This window comes from Halichoerus grypus, chromosome 14 (assembly GCF_964656455.1).
Source record: "Halichoerus grypus chromosome 14, mHalGry1.hap1.1, whole genome shotgun sequence".
In the NCBI taxonomy this organism is placed as follows: domain Eukaryota; kingdom Metazoa; phylum Chordata; class Mammalia; order Carnivora; family Phocidae; genus Halichoerus; species Halichoerus grypus.
Window position 1 is genome coordinate 58,178,735 of NC_135725.1, and position 10,679 is coordinate 58,189,413.

A 10,679-nucleotide genomic window follows, 5' to 3' on the forward strand; every position below is an offset into this window, starting at 1 on the left:
TTCAGGATGCAGCAAAGGCAGTCCTAAGGGAAGTATATCGCAATACAGGCCAACCTCAAGAAGCAAGAGAAGTCTCAAATACACAACCTAAGCTTACACCTAAAGGAGCTAGAAATGGAACAGCAAATAAAGCCTAAATCCAGCAGAAGAAAGGAAATAATAAAGATCAGAGCAGAGATAAATGATATAGAAACAAACAAAAAAGTAGAACAGATGAATGAAACTAAGAGCTGCTTCCTTAGCCAGACTTACCAAAAAGAAAAGAGAAAGGACCCAAATAAATAAAATCACGAATGAAAGAGGAGAAATCACAGCCAACACCACAGAAATACAAATCATAAGAGATTATGAAAAATTACACACACACACACACACACACACACAAATGGAATACTACTCAGCCATCAAAAAGATGAAATCTTGCCATTTGCAATGACGTGGATGGAACTAGAGTGTACTATGCTAAGCGAAATAAGTCTGTCAGAGAAAGACAAATACCATATGATTTCACTCATATGTGGAATTTAAGAAACAAAACAGATGAACGTAGGGGAAGGGAAGGAAAAATAAAATAAGATGAAATCAGAGAGGGAGACAAACCATAAGAGACTCTTAACTATAGGAAACAAACTGAGGGTTGCTGGGGGGGAGGTAAGTAGGGGGATGAGATAACTGGGTGATGGGCATTAAGGAGGGCACTTGATATAATGAGCACTGGGTATTATATATAACTGATGAATCACTAAATTCTACCCCTGAAACTAAAAATACACTATATGTTAATTAAATTGAATTTAAATTAATTTTTAAAATACACCTTTTTTCTCATTTAAAGAAATGCTACTAAATGTTCTGAAAATGACAGATTTCAGTTAAAAAGGAAAGAGCTCTCATGGGAAGGGTGGAGTGAAAGGGGTGACAGCAAAAGACTCATAAAATTTAAACCGATTCTATGTGATGATATTATGAAATATCCTCCTATAGTAGGTAAGTTTGGTTATCTCTAGCAATGACCTAACATAGAACTATATATGGAGGTTAAGAATTCAGGAACACAAGGAAGAAAGAGGAACCTTTCTAAGATTGTCCCATTCACACTCCTGGCTTGATGACAGGCTCATCACTCTGACTAGAATATAACTTTCAATGTATATAAACTTGTAAGAAGAGAATGCCCTGACCAGCAAATGGGAGTATGACAGGTCACCTGGGATTATATTTTCCAGTGTAAATTAGTATATTAGTATTATAATTTATGTCTCACATTCTTTTTTTAAGATTTTATTTTTTTTAATCTAATTTTATTTTATTATGTTAGGTTAGTCACCATACATCATTAGTTTTTGATGTGGTGATCCCAGATTTTATTTTTAATTAATCTCTACACGCAATATGGGGCTCCAACTCACCACCCTGAGATCAAAAGTTGCATGTTCCAATGACTGACCCAGCCAGGTGCCCCACATTCTTTTCCATTTAATTACAGTTTGTCCATTCTGAAGAAACCAACTGGCTCACAGAACTTTGACAAGATGGAGTCTTTCTACTTGTAAAGCTGAGGAACGCTGACTCCTACTTCACCCTCCTTTCTGTTCCTCCTAGTTAGTAGTTTCCATCCTCCCAGCCAGCTGCAGAGGCAGGGAGAGCAATCCTAAACATCAGGCTACTGCAATGACCACAATCCCCAGCATCCTCAGAGGAGAGTGAGTGCCACGGTTTCTCAGTCTCAGCTGCCTTCCTCTTAGGTGCCTTAGTTTTCTCCCATTAGTATCAAGTATTATCTATTAAAAACTATTTAATGAGGGGCGCCTGGGTGGCTCAGTTGGTTAAGCGACTGCCTTCGGCTCAGGTCATGATCCTGGAGTCCCTGGATCGAGTCCTGCATCGGGCTCCCTGCTCGGCAGGGAGTCTGCTTCTCCCTCTGACCCTCCCCCCTCTCATGTGCTCTCTCTCAGTCTCTCTCTCTCAAATAAATAAATAAAATCTTTAAAAAAATAAAAATAGAAACTATTTAATGAATAAAGCATGAGGAGTAATAAATGTTATCTAGAAGTGAATCCTGATCACTTGAAAGTTGTATGTTTTCAGCTTGGTAGGAAATAATATGTAGTTATACAAAAATACTCAAAAGATCTCATAGTGTGCCTCATACAGACAAACTACTATATAAGTGTCCTATAAAGAGGAGAGAGATTATTTTTGGCTGAAGTGATCTGGGAAAGCTTCATGTAGAAAATTGCATTTAATCTACCGCTTGAAGCAGAGAGAAAATTATAATGTGTGGAATTGGAAGAGAAAGTGATCCAAATGCAGGAGTCAGTACGTACATAGAGTTTGCTGGTGTTTCTGTGTAATGATATGTGGGGATAACAGAAGGATTCTTGAAATATTTATTTTACTCTGGGTACATTTTATTTTGTATAAATTTTATCTCAGTGCAGTGAGGTTTAGACTTCATTTTGTCTTTGTGTGGTAACTGAGGTTTTGGATATCTCCTTGTGGCTGTATTTTTCTGCATGATGTGGACATAAACTGTGGAGACAGGTCTCCTGAATCTGACCATATGTGTTTCTAGGTATAAACGTCTGTGTGGGTGCATTTCTCTGCAGATATTTTGGTCTTTGTGGGTGTGTGCACATGCAGTCCTGAAACGATAGGAAGAAAAGACAGAGGAAGGATTAGAAGCGTGGCAGGGTAGGGGGGAAGAAAGTGAGCTGTTGACAGGAACCTGTCTGAAGCCCAAATATGAAACTGCTATACATTATTAGTAATTTAAGTAGTTGATAATTCATTGTCACATGGACCTCAGAAGTTCTTTTTCTAATAAAACATTTATTGGTAAAAGGCTATTTTTTATCCATCAAAATGCCATTTTTTATCCATCACATTTATCTCTTTTCATTGTCCTTCCTTTCATCCAATTTACCCCTCTTTTTGGAGGTTTTTCTTTTAATTTCTTCTTCTTCTTCTTCTTTTTTTTTTTTTTGCTCTCAAAAATAAAGTTTTATTTCTTCCTTTCCTTTCTTAGCCTTCCAGTTCTATCCCTTTCTTCATTGAAAGTTTCTCTTTCTGTTTTTTCCTTTCTCTTCAATGTATGGAGCTAATACCATACCCCACCCATACCCCAGAAATCGATTGTTTTTAAATTGGGAAAGGGGGTACCTCTTGTTGGAAAGATATTTTAGGCTCAGTCTTGGGCTTTTGTCTTCACTGCCACAGTCAGTTCATTCATTGATTCAACAAATTTTAATTGGGTGCTTTTGTGTATTGTTAAAGGCCTTGTTCTAATTACTGGAGAAACAGAAAAAATACCTAGTACGCCAACCAATTATATTAATTATCATCTTTATTGAAATTAACCAACTTTTCTTTTCTCCAGACATAGGAGAAAACTAAAAGACAGAAATGCAAAAGTGATTTAGCTAGTTTTTTTTACAGGCACCTACTATATATCATTTTAAGAAAATTGAGGTAGTAAATAATCATCCAATACATTTGCATATTTTTTCATATTTGTTAATATATTGCCACTCTAGGAAATGAGGACAAATCAAAATTATGTTTTGTGAGCAGTATTTCTACATTTGTTTCTTAGAAATAGTTCAGGCATTGAGATATTTTTATTACTTAACCTGATCATTTGTTTAACGATTAAAGTTTTAAAGTTAGTTAAGAATCTGGAAATACAATTTTAGCTAATATATTATACCCTTATGACTTCTAGAATTATAAGAATTTCATAAAATTAAACTCCTTTGAAAAGGTATCCATTATTACCACCATTTCATTTATTTTTCTATTTTTTTTAAAGATTTTATTTATTTATTTGACAGAGAGAGATAGCAAGAGCAGGAACACAAGCAGGGGGGGAGTGGGAGAGGGAGAAGCAGGCTTCCTGCGGAGCAGGGAGCCCGATGTGGGACTCGATCCCAGGACCCTGGGATCATAAACTGAGCCAAAGGCAGATGCTTAATGACTGAGCCACCCAGGTGCCCACCACCATTTCATTTAAACTAATATATACAGGGGCATCTGGGTGGTTCAGTTGTTAAGTGTCTGTCTTCAGCTCAGGTTGTGATCCCGGGGTCGTGGGATCGAGCCCCGCATCGGGCTCCCTGCTGGGCGGGAAGCCTACTTCTCCCTCTCCCACTCCACCTGCTTGTGTTCCCTCTCTCGCTGTGTCTCTGTCAAATAAATAAAATCTTTTAAAAAAATAAATTAATGTATACATATCTAATATGTATATCATTGGTAGAGAAAATATATTTCAAGAAATAATGGCTGAAAATTGCCTAAATTTAATGAAAGTTATAAATTCACACATTCAAAAAACTCAGTGAAGCCTAAATAGGATAAAATAAAAGAAACCCATTCCTAGACCCATCATAATCAAGATTCTTAAAACCAAAGAAATCTAGAAAACAACTAGAGAAAAACAATATGTTACAGTTCAAATGGTTGGATTTCTCATGAAAAACCATATAGGCCAGAAGACGGTGTAACAACATCTTTAAAGTGTTAAAAAAAAAAAAAAAAAAAACACTATCAATCCACAATGTTATATCTAGCTAAAATGTCCTTTAAAATGAAGATGAACTAGAAACATTCTCACATGAAAGAAAACTAAGAGAATTTGCTGCCGGCAGACCTGCTCTAAAAGAAATGCTAAAAGAAGTTCTTTGGACGTGATCCCAGAAGGAAACTTTGAACTTCAGGTATTAAGGAAGAGTAATAGAAAGGGTAAGTATCAGGGTAAATAGACTGTTTTTCTACTCCTATCAAAATATGTAAGAATGTTGAAAGCAATAATTATAACATTGTATTTATATGTAATACATAAGACACCTTTTTATAAAGGGAGAGGATAAGGACTTTTACGGTTATAAGACTTCTGTGTTTCACTTGAAGTCATAAAATATTAAATCTAAATAGACTGTGTGAGTGCTAGATATGTATTTTATAATTACTGGAGCAACCACTAAAAAATAATGCAAAGCTATATAGCCAAAAAGCCAATAGATAGATTAAATAGATAAATTAAAATAGAATACTAATAAATATGCAAAAATAAAAGAGGCCAGGCATAGGAAAAAAGGAGCAGAAAACAGAGAAGACAAACAGAAAAATAATATAGTAGTACACCTAAACCCAACCATTTCAATTACCATAGTAAATGTGAATGGTCTATACATACAAATTAAAATATAGAAACTCTTAGATTTTATTTTAAGAAGACCAAGCTGTATAACTATATGGTGCTTTCAAGAAACCCACTTTAGATATAATTATACGTATATGGAATTATACACACACACACAAAGTTGGAAAACATATACTCTACAAACACTAATCAGAAAAAAGCCAGATTAGCTCTTTAATATCAGAAAAGTAGTCTTCAGAACAAGGAAAATTACCAGCAGTAAAGAAGAAAATTATATAGCTATGAATGGGTCAACTACCAAAGAAGATGGAACAATTTTTAATGTATATGTAACCTAAGGACAGAGATCCAGAATACATGAAGCAAAACCTGACAGAACTGACAAGAAAGACAAATGCACATGTATAGCTGGAGACATCAAACACTTCTTTCTCTTTCATAGGTAGATAGAAAATTAGCAAGGATACAGAAAACCTAAACAAGGCATTAACCAAGCTCACCATATTGACATTTATTTTTTTTAAGTTTTATTTAAATTCCAGTTAGTTAACATACAGTGTAATATTAGTTTCAGGTGTACAATGATTCAACACTTCCATATGACACTCAGTACTCATCACAAGTGAACTCCCCTCAATCCCCATCACCTATTTAGCCCACCCTCCCACCTATCTTCCCTCTGGTAACCATCAGTTCTCTAGTTAAGAGTCTGTTTCTTGGTTTGCTCCCCACTTTTTTCCTCCTTTGCCCATTTGTTTTGTTTCTTAAATTCCACACGAGTGAAATCACATGGTATTTGTCTTTCTCTGACAGACTTATTTTGCTTAGCAAAATACTCTCTAGCTCCATCCATGTCATTGCAAATGGCAAGATTTCATTATTTTTTAATGGCTGAGTAATATCCCATTGTATGTATATGTATATATGCCACATCTTCTTTATTCATTCATGAATCGATGGACACTTGGTCTGTTTCCATAATTTGGCTATTGTAGATAATCCTGCTATAAACATCAGGGTACATGTATGCCTTTGAATTAGTATTTTTGTATTCTCTGGGTAAATAGTAGTGCAACTGCTGGATCATAGGGTAGTTCTATTTTTAACTTTTTGAGGAACCTCTATACTGTTTTCCAGAGTGGCTGCACAGTTAATTCCTACCAACAATGCAAGAGGGTTCCTCTTTCTCCATATTCTCACCAATATTTGTCATTTCTTTTGTTGTTGATTTTAACCATTGTGACAGGTGTGAAGTGATTTCTCATTGTGATTTTGATTTGTATTTCCCTAATGATGAGTATCTTTTCATCTGTCTGTTGGTCCTCTGTATGTCTTCCTTGTAAAAATGTCTATTCGTGTCTTCTGCCCATTTTTTAATTGGATTATTCATTTCTGGAGTGTTGAGTTTTATTCTTTATATATTCTGCATATTAACTCTTTATCAGATATATCATTTGCAAATATCCTCACCCATTCCATGGGTTCCCTTTTAGCTTTGTTGATTGTTTCCTTCACTGTGCAGAAGCTTTTTATTTTGATGAAATCCCAATAGTTTATTTTTGCTTTTGTTTCCCTTGCCTCAGGAGACATATCTAGAAAGAAGTTGCTATGGCCTATGTCAAAGAGGTTACTGCCTGTGCTCTCTTCTAGGATTTTTATGGTTTCAAGTCTCACACTGGCATTTACAGAGCACTCCACTCAACAAGAGCAAAATGCCCATTCGTTGCAAGTGCACATGAAGTAATTCATCAAGACAGAACATATTATGGGCCATAAAACAAAACTTAAATTTTTAAAAACAGAAATTGTACAAAGTATATTATCTCACCATAACAGAATTAAACTAGAAGTGATAGTTTAAGGACTAGAAATATATCCGGAAAATCCCTAAATATTGGCTATTACAAAATGTTGATGAAAGAAATCAGAGAAGACCTAAATAAACAAAGAGACATATTAAGTTCAAAGACTGGAAAAGTTAATATTGTTAACATTTCAATTTTTCCCAGATTGATCAGTTATTTCCAGCAGGATTTTTTTGTAGATTTATATGGAAAGGCAAAGAAAGTAGAATACAAAACAACTGAGGAAAAGAAGAATAAAGTGGAGGACTCACATTACCTGATTTCAAGACCTATTATAAAGCTACAGTAACCAGTACAGTGTGGTACCAGAGAAAAGAGAGAATAAAAATCAATGGAATAGACTAGAGCAGTTGGTAAACTGGAGCTTGTGGTCCAAATCTGACCCACTGCCTATTTTTGAAAATAAAGTTTTATGGAATACAGTCATGCCCATTTTACATATTGTACATATGGCTGCTTTCATGCTAAAATAGTCAAGTTGAGTAGTTGCTACAGAGACCATATGGCCTGAATATTTAGTAACTAGTAGCCTTAAATATTTACTATCTGGCCCTTTAAGGGGAAAAGTCAATTCCTGAAATAGAGAGTCCAGAAATAGACCCAACACATAAATGGTCAAATGATTTTTGATCAAAGTGAAAAGCCAAAACAACAGAAAAATGAGAGTCTTTCAACAAATAGTGCCAGAATAATTGGGCATACATTTGTGCCCCCCCACCATAAAAAAACCCAACTGAATCTTGACCTATACCTCACACATTCCAAATTAAAAAACTTGATCATAGAACTAAATGTAAAATATAAAACTATAAAACTCTTAGAAGAAAACATGAAAGACCTTTGACTTTGAGCTAGGCAAGGAGTTTTTGGATACACCATCCAAGCAAGAACCATAAAAGAACACACTGAATAACTGGACTTCATCAAAATTCTAAACTTCTGCTTTTGAAAGACACTGTCAAGAGAATGAAAAGACAAGCCACAGACTAGGAGATAATATTTGCAAATCAGATATGTGACAAAGGACTTGCATCCAGAATATGTAAAGAACTTTGAAACTCAACAGTATTAAAACAAAGGGCCCAATGAAAAATGTTTATAGCAGCAATATCCACAATAGGCAAAATATGGAATGAGCCCAGATGTCCATCTACAGATGAATGGATAAAGAAGATGTGGTATATATATATATACAATGGAATATTATTCAGCCCTTTCAAAAAGAATGAAATCTTGCATTTGCAACAACGTGGATTGAACTAGAGGGTATTATGCTAAGCAAAATAAGTCAGTCAGAGAAAGACAAATACCATACGATTACTCATGTGGAATTTTAGAAACAAAACAGATGAACATAGGGGAAGGGAAGGAAAAATAAAGTAAGATGAAAATTGAGAGGGAGGCAAATCATAAGAGACACTAAACTCTAGGAAACAAACAGGGTTGCTAGAGGGGAGGTGGGTGAGGGGAAGGGATAACAGGGTGATGGGCATTAAGGAGGGCACTTGATGTAATGAGCACCGGGTGTTATATGCAATATGCAACTGATGAATCACTAAATTCTACCTCTGAAAACTAAAAAAACAAACAAAAAAACAGGCCAAAGACCTTAATAGACACCTCACCAAAGATATACAGATGGCAAATAAGCATATGAAAAGATGCTCCACATCATATGTCATCAGGGAAATACAAATTAAAACAATGAGATACCACTATACAACTATTAGAAACACCAAAATCTGGAACACTGACAACACCACATGCTGGTGAGGAGTGAGGCAACAGGAACCCTCATATATTGCTGGTGGGAATGTGAAATGATACAGCCACTTTGGAAGACAGATTTTTTACAAAATAGAACATACTCTTACTATATGATCCAGCAATCATGCTCTTTGGTATTCATTCAAAGGAGCTGAAAACTTATTCCACACAAAAATCTGGACCTTTACTCATAATTGTCAAAACTTGGAAGCAACCCAGATGTCCCTCAATAGGTAAATAAAGAAATAAACTGGTACATCCAGACAATGGAATATTATTCAGCACAAAAAAGAAATGAGCTATCAAGCCATGAAAAGACATGGAGGAAACTTTAATGTATATTACTAAGGGAAAGAAGCCAATCTGAAAAGGCTACATACTGTTTGATTCCAACTATTTGACATTCAGGAAAAGGTTGAACTATGGTGACAGTACAAGAATCAGTGGTTACCAGAAGTTGGGAGTCTAGGGAAGGATGAATAGGCAGAGCACAGAGGACTTTTAGGGCAATGAAAATACTCTGTATGATACTATAATGATGGATATATGTCATTATACATTTGTCCAAACCCATAGAATGCAACACTGGGAATGAACCCTAGTGTAACTGTGGACTTTGGGTGATTATGACGTGTCAATGTAGATTCATCAATTGTAACAAAGTTACCATTCTGGGGGGGATGTTGATAATGGAAGAGGTTATGCATGTGTGGGGGCAGGGATATATGGGAACGCTCTGTACCTCCCTCTGAATTTTGCTGTGAACCTAAACTGCTCTAAAAAGATAGTCTTTAATTTTTTTTAAGGGAAAAAAAATCAATGGGAACTCTTGACACCAAATTTAGTACCTTGAAATAATCTGTATTTTTTTAAATGGGTAAAAGACTTGTATAGACACTTCACCAAAGAAGATGTACAGACAATTATCATATGGTTTCACTCATATGTGGAATTTAGGAAACAAAACAGAGGATCATAGGGGAAGGGAGGGAAAAATAAAATAAGAAGAAATCATAGAGGGAGACAAACCATAAGAGACTCTTAACTATAGGAAACAAACTGAGGGTTGCTAGCAGGGAGGTGGGTAGGGGGATGAGGTAACTTGGTGATGGGCATTAAGGACGGCACATGAATGTAATGAGCTCTGGGTGTTATATGCAACTGATGAATAACCGAACTCTACATCTGAGACTAATGATACGCTATAAGTTAATTAATTGAATTTAAATAAGATAAACTTAGGGCGCCTGGGTGGCTCAGTTGTTAAGCGTCTGCCTTCGGCTCAGGTCATGATCCCAGGGTCCTGGGATCAAGCCCCGCATCAGGTTCCCTGCTTCTCCCTCTCCCACTCCCCCTGCTTGTGTTCCTGCTCTCGCTGTGTCTCTGTCAAATAAATAAAATAAAATCTATTAAAAAAAAAAAGATAAAAAGATGTACAGATGACAAATAAGCACATAAAAAGATGCTCAATATTATTACTCGTTAAGGAAATGCAAATTAAAACCACAATGAGATACTAATATAAACTAATAGAATGCCTAATAAACAAACTGAAACAACAATGAAAACTGACAATACCAAGTGAGGATGTGGAACAATTGGAACTCTCATACATTGCTGGTAGAGATGCAAAATGGTACAGCTACTTTGTAAAATATTTTTCCAGTTTCTTACAAATTTAAAATATTTACCATACCACCTAGTAATCCCAGTCCTACTTATTACTAAAGTGAAGTGAAAGCCTCTGTTCACACAAAAACCTGTATGTGAATTTTTCTCATTTTTCTCTCATCCTCAGCCTTGATCCTACTTCCAGATAGGAATTGCTTTTGACTTCTCAGCCTGACTCTCAGCTTTGCTTACAAAGTGTCTTTATAACTTTCCCT

The 10,679-nt window shown here is 35.6% G+C and overlaps 1 protein-coding gene across 1 annotated transcript in view; it reads right to left on the reverse strand.

The window, feature by feature from the left end:
• Positions 1–10,679, reverse strand: part of SPATA31F3 (SPATA31 subfamily F member 3) — a 172,870-nt gene that overhangs the window by 82,443 nt on the left and 79,748 nt on the right. The gene's annotated exons all lie outside the window — the stretch shown is intronic.